This window comes from Phacochoerus africanus, chromosome 2, assembly GCF_016906955.1.
Source record: "Phacochoerus africanus isolate WHEZ1 chromosome 2, ROS_Pafr_v1, whole genome shotgun sequence".
NCBI classification, from domain to species: domain Eukaryota; kingdom Metazoa; phylum Chordata; class Mammalia; order Artiodactyla; family Suidae; genus Phacochoerus; species Phacochoerus africanus.
The window spans coordinates 8,009,620-8,021,642 of record NC_062545.1 but is presented as its reverse complement, the minus strand read 5'-3'; positions in this window follow the sequence as shown (position 1 = coordinate 8,021,642).

Below are 12,023 nucleotides of genomic sequence, written 5' to 3'. Positions count from 1 at the left end.
CTCCATCCACTCTCCTCCCTCCACATCCTCCTCCACTCCTCCCTCCCTCCACTCCCTCCCCTCCACTCCCCTCCATCCCCTCCCTCCCTCCACTCCCTCCATCCACTCCCTCACCACTCCCTCCATCCTCCCCTCACATCCACTCCCTCCCTCCACTCCCCTCCATCCACTCCCTCCACCACTCCCTCCTCCCCTCCCCTCCATCCTCCCCCTCCATCCACCTCCCTCCATCCACTCTCCCTCCTCCCCTCCCTCCATCCACCCCTCCCTCCACTCCCTCCCCTCCATCCACCTCCCTCATCCACTCCCCTCCATCCTCCCCCCTCCATCTCACTCCCTCCCTCCCCACCTCCCTCCATCACCTCCCCTCCATCCCTGCCCTCCATCCACTCCATCCATCCACCCCCTCCATCCTCTGCCCCTCCACTCCCTCCCTCCACTCCACTCCCCCTCCATCCACCCCTCCCTCCCCTCCCTCCCTCCCCTCCCCCCTTAAACCTCCACTCCCTCCCATCCCTCCCTCCCTCCATCCCATCCCCTCCCTCCCTCCACTCCCCTCCATACACTCCCTCCATCCACTCCCTCCCTCACTCCCCTCCATCCACTCCCTCCCTCCACTCCCTCCATCCACTCCCTCCATCCACTCCCTCCCTCCACTCCCCTCCATCCACTCCCTCCCTCCACTCCCCTCCATCCACTCCCCTCCATCCACTCCCTCCATCCACTCTCCTCCATCCACTTTCCCACCTGGGTGGGAGCTGGCTCTCAGGCTACGAAAGGGGTTGTGAGATAGGATTCTAAAATGGATCTCTATCTTGGTTTCTTGCCATCCTTCTCCTCCCTGGTCTGTCTTTCATGTCTTTGCAAACCACTTGGTACTGGACAGGTCAGGGCCCCTCAAAGCACCTGCAAGTTTTGCTTCCACCCACTGTCCCTTTCTGAGATCTGCTATGTGAAAGAGCAAATTTGGCTACACTGTCCAAGCCTCATCGGACAAGAATGGTGCGAGAAATGGACTGTGGTGTAGACCAGCGGCTACAGCTCCAATTGGACCCCTAGCCTGGGAATCTCCATGTGCCTCGGATGTGGCCCTAAAAAGACAAAAAAAAAAAAAGTGCAACTATTCTCTGATAAACAGTTTGCCCTTAGTTCTCTGCTTTCTAAGAGCTAAACACACTTCCTAAATGTATGCTGTTTCCTGTGTCTGTTACCAGATTTTTTTGTATGTGTATGTGGTTTTTTTGGGGTTTTGTTTTTGTCTTTTTAGGGCCACTCCCACAGCATATGGAAGTTCCCAGGCTAGGGGTTGAATAGGAGCTGTAGCTGCCCATCACAGCCACAGCAACACCAGATCTGAGCCGTGCCTGCAACCTACACCACACTCATGGCAATGCCAGATCCTTAACCAACTGAGTGAGGCCAGGGATCGAACCAGTGTCCTCATGGATACTAGTCCGGTTCATTACTGCTGAGACACGAAGGGAACTCCTGTTACCATGTTTTGATGGATGAAACGCCAAAATTGTTATAGGCTCATTAATTGCCCAGAACCGTTGTTATATGCTTTGGTTTGATTAAAACCCCAAACGCATTTGCACAGCCTCTTTCTGCAATTTTGAATGCCATCCACCTCGTAACAGCAAATGGATCCCCGCATTAATGATCCACAGATATCTCATGACTAAAATTATATTCGGTGGGAGCCAAGAAGACTGTCTTTTTCTTGTGAAAAAAGCCAAAGTCACATTTTTGCAAGTGGGAAATAACAAAAATCTTAATTCAGTCTGAAATCCTAACCTCACTAATTTTTAGTGGCTTCTGATCTGGGCTGAGAGGGCAGCCCTCAGCTTATAAAAGATTCATACTTAGAGTTCATCTTCCTTGGCGTCTGCTGTAAAGCAGACATCTCTACATTCATTCCCAGCCCAAAGCCATTAAGACCCTCTAAGATCTTTCCAGTGTCTTACAAATATTGTAAATAGAACCTCCTTAAAGAAAACCACCTGAATTTTGCCACTGTCATAGAATGATTTCTTAAATTTCTTAAACATGAAAATAAAATGTATATGTATAAGATAGGAATTATGAAGTTATGCCTATCTGCTTCTACAGAAAAATCGAGTTATTCGTTGCATCTTTTGGAGGAAAGCCCTCTGTAGGTACATTACCGCTTGTATAACTCTTTCAGCCTTTAAACCCAGGACATAGCCAGGTCTGGGCACTGGGAGAATTTCCTGGGCTCTTATGCTTAATGATGCCCACTTAGGGTGTCTGTAAAAACTGTTGCAGAACATATGGACATATAATCAAACATATACCACCGTATAGGCTGCACACTGAGCAAGAATGTGGGAAGACCTATTTAAAGAGAGGATTTTTAGGAACTCAGTCTCTGCTTTCTCTTAGTTTCCCCACATTTCAAATAATCAAAACCTGTTGCCAAGTGTGAAATGAAATTTATCTGTTAACTTCCACTTACAGGAGAAGATGCAAAGTTCTTTGCTTATTTAATGTAGCACGTTACTCAAATGCCCCAGGACCACCATATGCTATGTCTTTTCTGCTGACCACAGGCCAGGGCCCTGCCAGCCACGGAGGTAAGTGGGGCACGGGACCTTCCAAAGGGAGGCAATGCAAGGAAAAATCCCTCATCCACTCCAAAGTCTCTTCCCTCTCTGAGTAACGGGAAAATTCAGATATAGTAAAACATTGAGATTGTTTGTAGAGACATGGGAGGCTGCTGATTCAAACAAACAAACAAACAAAAAGGGGAGGAAAGAGGGAGAGGAGGAGGGTCCTGGCTGCGGAGATGTTTTTGTTTCCTCTGAGTTGGATCTGTGGCTGTAGAAGTTGACCTGGTCAAGTGGGCAGGATGTTAAGGTTGGGGGTCACCGTCTCAGAAGGGTGCCCATAGGGTCCGAGGCTCTTCCTGTTAGGGACACTATTGTCCTTATTGAAGTGGGCAATGGTTGTCATTATGGGTCTTCCCGAATATTCTATTCTTTTTCCAAGCACGAGGTAGGACAGCAATTCCCTGTGCTTCCAGCAGCAGTCATGTGTATCACCTCCAGGCAGAAACACTGCATTTCCTGTGGGAGACACTCCCTTGTCCCAATTTGAAGATCATGAAGGCAAGAGCTGCCATGGGTCTTTGACCGTCCCGAATTCTGGGTGACCACAGTGAGCAAGGCTTCTTGTCACCTCCTACTGTATGTGCAGCAAGAGCCAAGGATCAAAGCTTGCGGTGTTTCTTCTGTGATCTGGGGGTTATTTGTTACCATAGACCAACCTGGCTTATCCTGACTGCCATCTGCTGTTTTGGCTTCTCCCTTTTCCATCAGGGTGATCGGGGCAGACATGCCCCATCTTCCAGCTCCAGGGATGGATAATTGAGAAGAGCCTGGCACACATGAGTGCTTCACCCTTTAAAATTCAGGATGGGAGTAGCCGGCATGGCTCAGTGGTAATGAACCCAACTAGTATCCATGATCCCTGGCCTCACTCATTGGGTTAAGGATCTGGCGTGGCTGTGGCATAGGCTGGCAGCTGCAGCTCCAATTCAACGCTTAGCCTGGGAACTTCCATGTGCTGCAGGTGCAGCCCTAAATAGACAAAAAAAAAAAAAAAAATTCAGCATGTCCCTGATTCCAGGAGGTTGATGAACATCAAACCAGGACTCCTCCTTGACATTTGTGAAGAGAAGTTTTCTCTCTACTTGAGTTGTCAGGCTGCTAGGGCATGAGTCTAAGGCTGCTAGTGGCCGTCTCACCACCAGCTGGAAAGAGCTTGACACACACTGAAGCTGACACAAATCACAGAGCCAAGAGATGAGAGAAATGGCTCCCTGGAGACATGATTTGAGCACCTGGATCCAGCTACACCTGAAAGAATAAACTCTGTAATGTCACAGTTAAAGAAGTCAATAGGTTAGCTTTTGTACCTACATTAATTTGAATTGGGGTTCAGAGACTTGAAACTGAAACAATCCTAATACACTCGGGAAGAAGATGAATGATGAATAGTAATTTGCAGACTTCCGCATCTCAGACTCTGCCTAAGTAATCCCTAAGAATTGAGAGAGGTTAAGCGGATTTCGACAGGAAGTGTTGAGTGACATGGGGTTGGAATGAGTCAACCATAGGCTGTGTGAGTTAAGGGAGAGGTGCTGGGGCCGCTGAGTGGGGAGGGAGGTGACTGAGAGAGGGCAGAAGATTTAGTGAATGATTCTAGAGTCTTAAGACCCCATATTTAGATCTTTAATGTCCTTCAAGAGATGTACAAGAATGGAAGTCCTGCTGTGTATAAAATAGATAACCAACAAGGATCTACCGTAGAGCAGCGGGAACTATACTCAATACTTTGTAAAAAACTATAAGGGAAAAGGATCTGAAAAAGAATAGATATATATGTATAACTGAATTGCTTTGCTATAACCTGAAACTAACCTAACATTGTAAATCAACTATACTTCAATTTTTTTAATTTTTAAAAATTAAAAAAAAAAGAATGGGAGTCCTTTTTAATTGCATGTCTTTTACACTGAATTCCTTAAACCTGATATGGCTCTGTTTCTGGGCCATATAGGACTCCAGGTTTACACATTTGTTTGGGTGATAGTTTGTGCAGCTGTTTAAAGTGGAATATTTTCTTCCTCTCAATTTTAATTCCACTCTTTATAACATTTGTTTTGACTTGAGTATTCTTCAGAAATCTCTACAAAGTTTATTTTTTGCCCAGCATTGATATTCTTGGAAAAACGATGAAGTTGTATTAGGAAAGGACTAATATGAGACTATGGAAATATTCAAGTTTTGAGTGTAGTTTTATTTTAAAAACAAATTTAAAACACTTCTGTTTTATCCAGCGACCCCTTTCAGAAAAACTAAATGCTGTACTTGATAACATTATCTATGTTGTACAAAGGTCCCTTGTTTTTGTTGTCTTAACTGATAGAGATAAATTACTGGGGGCCAAATTTTAGTTCGTAGGACAGACAGACCATGATCTATCCCCTCGGAAATGTAACATAGGCCTGGTCAAAGCTCACCAGGCCAGCACCACTACAGCTGATGGGCTTGTGGTTATTACTGTTTTATCAGGTTATTTTGAAGTTCAGGAATGTGGCGCGCAGGTTTAAGAGGTTCCATGTGAGTGAATGAATGATAATCTAACTAGAGTAAATTTTATTTGAGCTCTCGTATCATCAAGAAATGCTTATGGCCCCAAATTGAAAACGTTAAGAGTTAATACTCTTTTTACTGTTGGTGAGAACCTTTCCAAAGGTTCTGTTCTCACCCTTTGGAGGAGACTTGGGGGGACCTGGGAGGTGGGGAAATGTTTAAAAGAAGAGGCAGGAACACCCATGAAGAGACTTCCATGGAAATGGGAGTTTCTCTCCCCAGGAGAAGGTGGCGGGGTGACACACAGACTGGCCTTAAGAGCCTTGAGGGTGGTGACCAGCTGTCAGGCAGCTGTCTCCATCTTGAGCAGCAGATGGGCTGAGGATGAAACTAGAAAGATTTGGACTAGAGCAAAGGAAGAATTTAGTGGTGAAAAGTTCTTTTAAGAAATGCTGCATTCTCATGCCCAAAGATATCTGAAATGCAACCGGCTTCCTTCTTCCTTTCCTGAGGGAAAGAACTGGACGAGCTGACTTCCTTAGATGTGCCTTTCACGGAATCCCAGCAGGACCTTTAGCCCCAGTATCTTCTTATGCCTCTAGTGGTGCCTATAGCTCCCTATAAAGAGCCCCCTGTGAGAACACAGGTGCCCCAGGGCCAGAAACAACAGAAATTACTATGGAATCGTGGGACGCTGGAGCCCAGAGGGAACTACTTCCTCATCGTCCTCAGGGCATCATCACACCCAGCTTATTTCGTAAGTAGGGGTTAGTTTAACTTCTAAAGTCCCTGCACCCAACCCAGTGCCTGGACCTCGAAGGGGTCAACCAACAGATGTTGAGTGGACAAAGGAAGGGCCCAACTCTCTTACTTACAGATGAGGAATCTGGGGCCCAGCGAGCTCACAGAGCTGTTTAGGAGGAAAGGCCTTTTCACGCAATCCCCAAACTGAATGCATTTAATTCGTGGAGGGTTTGCACCCATTCAACCAACTGTAAAGCCTAGTCAACGGAGAACTACTTTCTAGGTGAAGTTTAATCCCTTTTGAAAGCGTAGATCTTAAATGGCAGAGGTTTGTCTTTGAATTCTTTACAAATTCAGGTCAAAGGACATGTGATGGGGGTCATATTTTGGAAAGATAAGATTTTTTTCTTCCCTCTTCCCCTCCTTCAAGTCAGGGCTGGTGCTTCTGTTTGTTGTCTCAGGAGGGCGATATGCTGGTGGGAAGAGGAGATACTCCTTCATTTATTCAGGTATTAACTCACTTCATAATTACTTATGGAGCTTCATACCTGGCATGGATCGGTTGTGCAGATCAGCTGGGAATGACAGAGTCCATGCTCCCTCCTGGCTTTGCATCTCCAGCATCTCCCCTGGGACTTGGGGAGTTCAAGTATCAACAGACTATTGGGTGGTGGAGACTTGAGAAGAATATAGCTGCTCTTCTTCCTCCTTCCCCCGGACAGTGGCCCTGCAGCCCATATTCTGGCATGGCAGCAAAGCCTGGGGAAGACTAGAAGAATGTGGGACCCCCCTAGAGCCCTGGCCAAGTGGCTGGACCTTGTGGAGGAAACAGCAAACCCAGGCAGACAGGGCACATCTCATCAAGGTTCCCAAGCCAGGAGCTACCCCTGTGCCCCAGGTTGTGGGACAGAAAGAAGTTAATGGCTGAGCCCCTAGGTCTGCAAGAGGCCAATGGACAGGAGCTGCACAGGTTGATAACCACAGGCTCTACGGGCAGAGGGAGATCTCAGCAGACACCTGCTTGGACAGACAACACTGAGCAAAGCTGTCCCCTGGCTCCCTCCCAAGAGCACTTGGCTTGGTTCAATGCCTGCCCTGCAGACCTAAGCACAGCCCCAGAGCAAGGGGAGGGGCAGCCAGTGACCTGAGATTCCGTTCTTGTCACCCAGGGGGACCGGAGCAGTGAGGCTCAAAATCAAAGGCACATTTTTGGTCACAGAGTGGACGAAGATTTATAACCATTAGGCATACATAAGATTTCTTCCTGGAGACAGCCTGTCCTCGAAACCCATGCGGAAGACCCCGCAAAGCAAATGTTAACGCATCTGCAAGTAAAAAGAAGCCATCAAAGCGCAGCCTGTCAGCTCAGCTGCAGGGAGGAGTGGCACGTGCTGTGTCCCTTTTGCTCTGTGACATCATGCCTTGCCCCTCTTCCACCTCGGTGGCCTCACCTCTTCTGTCCTCGCTGATGTCCCCTCTTCAGAGAAGCCGGGAAAGGCCAGATTTCCCCAGGGTCAGCCCCACACCCACCTCTCTTCTCAACCCTGCAGTGGAATGACTGTGTCTCCCCAGGATGTGTATGCAGAAGCCCTAACCCAAGCATATGGTGGTGACAGGAGGAGATTAGGTCATGAAGGTGGAGCCCATGTAGGAAGAGAACCAGCAAGCTTGCTGGAGGACCGCCGTCTGAAAGAACTCACTCGAAACCAAACACACTGGCCTCCTGATCCGGTACTTTCTTTCTTTTTTTGCTTTTTAGGCCCACACCCATGACATATGGAAGTTCCCAGGCTAGGGGTCAAATCAGAGCTGTAGCTACCAACCTATACCACAGCCACAGCAACCAAGGATTCAAGCTGCGTCCGCAACCTACATCACAGCTCATGGCAACGCCGGATCCCCAACTCCCTGAGTGAGGCCAGGGATCGAACCCGCATCCTCATGGATACTAGTCTGATTTGTTTCTGCTGCACCACAACTGGAACTCCCTGATCTGGTACCTTCAACCTCCAGAAATGTCTAGTGTTTATGTCACCCAGGCTATGGTATCTGTCACTGTGATTCAGACACTTTTACTCTATTTTCAGCTTTGTGCTGAGAATGGGAATGGGTGGGAGAGCTGAGACCAAAGGTCTCTGGAAGGAACAGTTAACTCAGAAATAACCTTAGGGAAAGACAGCCTCCAGGCTCGTGATGTTTGCAGATGTCCGTGGAGCTGCATTCTTTCCGTGCTCTAATCCATTCCTGTTTCCAATGGTCCTTCTAGAAATGGTCATGAACCAATTTTCCATGACCTCCATTATCTGTATGGAGACCGATGACCGATAACCCGGCAGGCAAGGACAGCACAAGTACAAAATACATTTAATTGTGCTTAGGTTTAATTTGGTTCCAAGACCCTACATTTTGACACCCTAGAGACAACAAATTTTTGGAAACCAAGTGTCAATTTACATTAACTCATGGAGAATTCGTCTCCAGTGAAATCTAGAATGTTTTTATGTTTAAGTATTGCTGAAAATATTTTTGGCCTCTGAGTAGATGGGCACTCCCCGCCGAATATTTACTTTGATGTTCCTTTGGAAATGAACCATTTAATTCGACTTGATTTTATTCAGTTCAACTCAGCTCGATCCCATTGCTCTTATTAATATTTATAAGCACCTACATTCATGTATAGCAATTTGCCAGGCATTTCAGCCATGGTCCCTAAATTGGAAAATTCATCATTTCATTAGGAAAGGGAACAAATCCCAGATAATTTGTAAGCCAAAGCATAGTGATCAGGAGAAGCCAAGGCTGGCAGAAATGAAACAGTCATGCCACACTTTCTTCCCACGTCCATGGCAGACATTGCTAATCATTGCCACGTTATCGTTGTGGCCAGTGGCGACCTCAAGATTTTTCTCAGTCAGTCATTATCAATTGATCCATATTGGTATGCTAACTAAGCCTCTTAGCCACCCCTGGAATAAATTACATAAATGCTTAGCTGAATTCCAAATTGGAGAATTTCATTTGGGTTTGTGCATGAAAGCTTTTTGCTTAAGAAAATAAAGTAGCTCGGTAATTACAAGGATTGGTTTGCAGGAATGAATTAAAACAACATGAGTCTTTGCTGCATTTTTCCCAGTCGACTCACAGCATGAATTTATACAGATTCGCAAAGAAGCCTTTGAGGGACTAGTCAGAGGGTTTTGAAATCTGAAATTGAGATGGAAATTTCAAAATCTGCAAACTGTAGTGAGGCCCAGAAGAATAAGTTTCCACTGTACTTTGCCACTAGTCCAGTGTGTGATCTTGGGGAATTATCAACCGTCCAGCACATTTGAGCTTTATGACGAGGTTGGGAAGCATAACGTTTTGAAAGCATTTTTTTCCCCAACATGATCTGAATTCAGCATCCTAAGATAAATAACAGGTAAAAAGGCAGCATTCCCGGTTGAAGCTGAGGCTTGGAGCCTGAGTTCTGATCACCCCGACTTCCCTCCCCCACCCGTTATCTTGCCCTTTAGTCTCCACCTCAAACTTACCAAGCCCCTGAAGTGTCTGCAGGGAAGGCTGGCAATTTGAGGAATGCAATTTAAAGACTCCTAGACAAGAGTTTCTTTAGATATTCTTCCCGCTCGACACATATTCACGAGTGTTAATCAGCTAGATCTGATTCAGTACAGTGGTGATGGCCTTGCTATGGAGAACCAATTCTGGAAATCATTTGTATCAAGGGAAAAATCTGAGCAGATGGAGCCGATCCTCTGTGCCATTCAGGGCCCCTCGCTCACCAGGTCCTGGTTTGGGAACTGCTGGGCAGCCCATCTGATTGTTTTCCTATGACTTTGTTCCCTCTACCACGTGGCGGGGTGCGATTACCTCTGTGTATATAAAATGAGACACAGGAATAAACTTCTAGTGGACTTGGAGGCCAGACTTTCAACGCTCGTCTATTTTTAGTATTTTGACATTTTCCCCTTGACACCAGTTCAACAGCACATGAAAAGCCTTTCCAAGGGCTGCCTTTATCATAAATACAGACTCAGGGAATTCCACATATCCCTGAGACATCAAGGTCAGAATTAGAGCCTCTGAAATTTCCTGTTTGGCTACCCCTTCCTTAGATCGGGTATACAAAAGCATATTTCAAAAAAAGAAAGAAAGAAAGGTATAACCGAGAAGCAGAATCTTTGCTCCCTACCAGGTGTCTGGTAACTTGGCTCTCGCATTCTGGGGTCTACAGTCTCCTTGGCTTTGATGGCTGGGGGCTGGAGAGGTGGTTATGGGTGGTTTACAGGTTGGTAACATCAGACCATTCATGGATTCAGTCCTGCTGGGTTGGAAGTTGGAACCCACAAGACAAATACAAATTAAATGAAACCACTTAGCACAATCGTGCTTTTTGATTAGCAACCAAAGAGAACGCGGGAACATTTCTTCCGGGATAAAGTTTTATGACAAATTTTCCAAGCTCTAGGGTTCTGAAGAAATGGGCACTCTCATAGGGGACCCAGGGCCCCACACAGACCCTCATAAGTAGCAAAAAAAGAACGTAAGGAGAAAGAAGCTGGGGCAACATTTAACAGGACTGGAAGCCGCCATCAAACCTTGAGCTGGAGGAGATGAGCATCAGAATGATTTTATAAATGGAACTCTCTTTAAAAGGGGGAGTGTGGAAAAGAATCAGAATGATTTTATAAATGGAACTCTCTTTAAAAGGGGGAGTGTGGAAAAGAATCAGAATGTGTTAGGAAGAGGGGTTTGGAGCTGGAGGTGGTCTCAGACTCATTCTCACCTGCATCTTCTTCATCTGGTCTCCGCAGCCACCTGTTTATCACCTTCTCAAGGGACCAAGCCCTCAGAGGGCATAGCCTCCATTCCTGTAAGGGCTTCCAGCATGGCCAGTTCTCATTCTGCTCTTAGGAAATACACCTTCTGGGCCCACCTCAAACCTCTGAGATAAAATTTCTGAAGGTGGCTCCTAGAAATACATTAGGTTTTTAAAGCAAATCTTAAGCATTGCTTCCTCGAGGAAGCCTTCCCCGACTTTGGTGTAACACTGGCTGCAGGGCTGGCTGTACATTTATTTGTTAGATTATTTGTTATTCTCTGTCTTCCCGACTCAACCAAAACTCGAGAGCACAGACTGTGCCATCCCCACTCACCACTGAATGCCAGGTCTTAGCGCAGCTCAAGACAGCTTAGTGGGCACATCACAGCCACTGTATAAACATGTGTTGAATGAACAAATAAATGAAGAGGTAACTAGGTGGCCGAATGAATGGAAGGGTTAAGGGAAATGCTATTGGGTTGAAAGTCCTCTTCACAGGTGAGCTTTTCTCATCTCTGCAAACATCATACTCCTTATTATGGGATGTATGTGGTTATGATTATTGGGGGAAGGGGAAATGAGAATTAGGAGTGGAATTTGCAAGACGGATAAAAATATAAATGACATCAACTTTTGTCAATGTTTATTCCTCTGCATAGGGATCATTTTGTCGCCTTTCCACGACATCAGGGCAACAGATGGCCTGAGGAGACTGCTTTTGCCCCAAGCTGCAAGCCGAACTCATTGGCTTTCAGATGTTACCCTGAGCCCAGCGGAAACCTGTTTTTGATTATTTATTATTTACTGAACTCTGTCGTGAACAATGTTCACACAACACCAGAGTAGTCAGAAACTAAAAATACCACGTTCTTTTGCACCCCAAACTCAACTGTTGAACAGAACTGGCTCTCCTTGGTATGGTACACCCAGAACCAGGGTGAAGGTTTAAGTCCTTGCAGGGTTTACACAAGTGGCTAATAGCCTAATCCCAGGGCCCAGAAAATGGCAAAGCCAGTCCCTCTGGGACGTAGGCTAACTCAACAGATGTGGCTGAGACAGGAAGGAACAGGTCAGGGTAGTCAGGACGGGTGAGTCAAAAGTCAGAAAGAAGCTCTAGCAGCTAACCTGGACACCCAAGACAGGGTCCCGAAGCCAGGACCACCAGGGACTTGGGACAAACCTGTGAGCAGGAGTCTAGAGTTTTGGCCAGAGTTCCAGTGGTCATGACCCAGCTCAGAGGCCGGCCCAAGGTCAGAATCAACAAATAGTGCACAGCACAGGTGCTTAGTATCTATACCCCCAGTTAATCTTCACCCTAAAGTTAGAAACTGGGAATC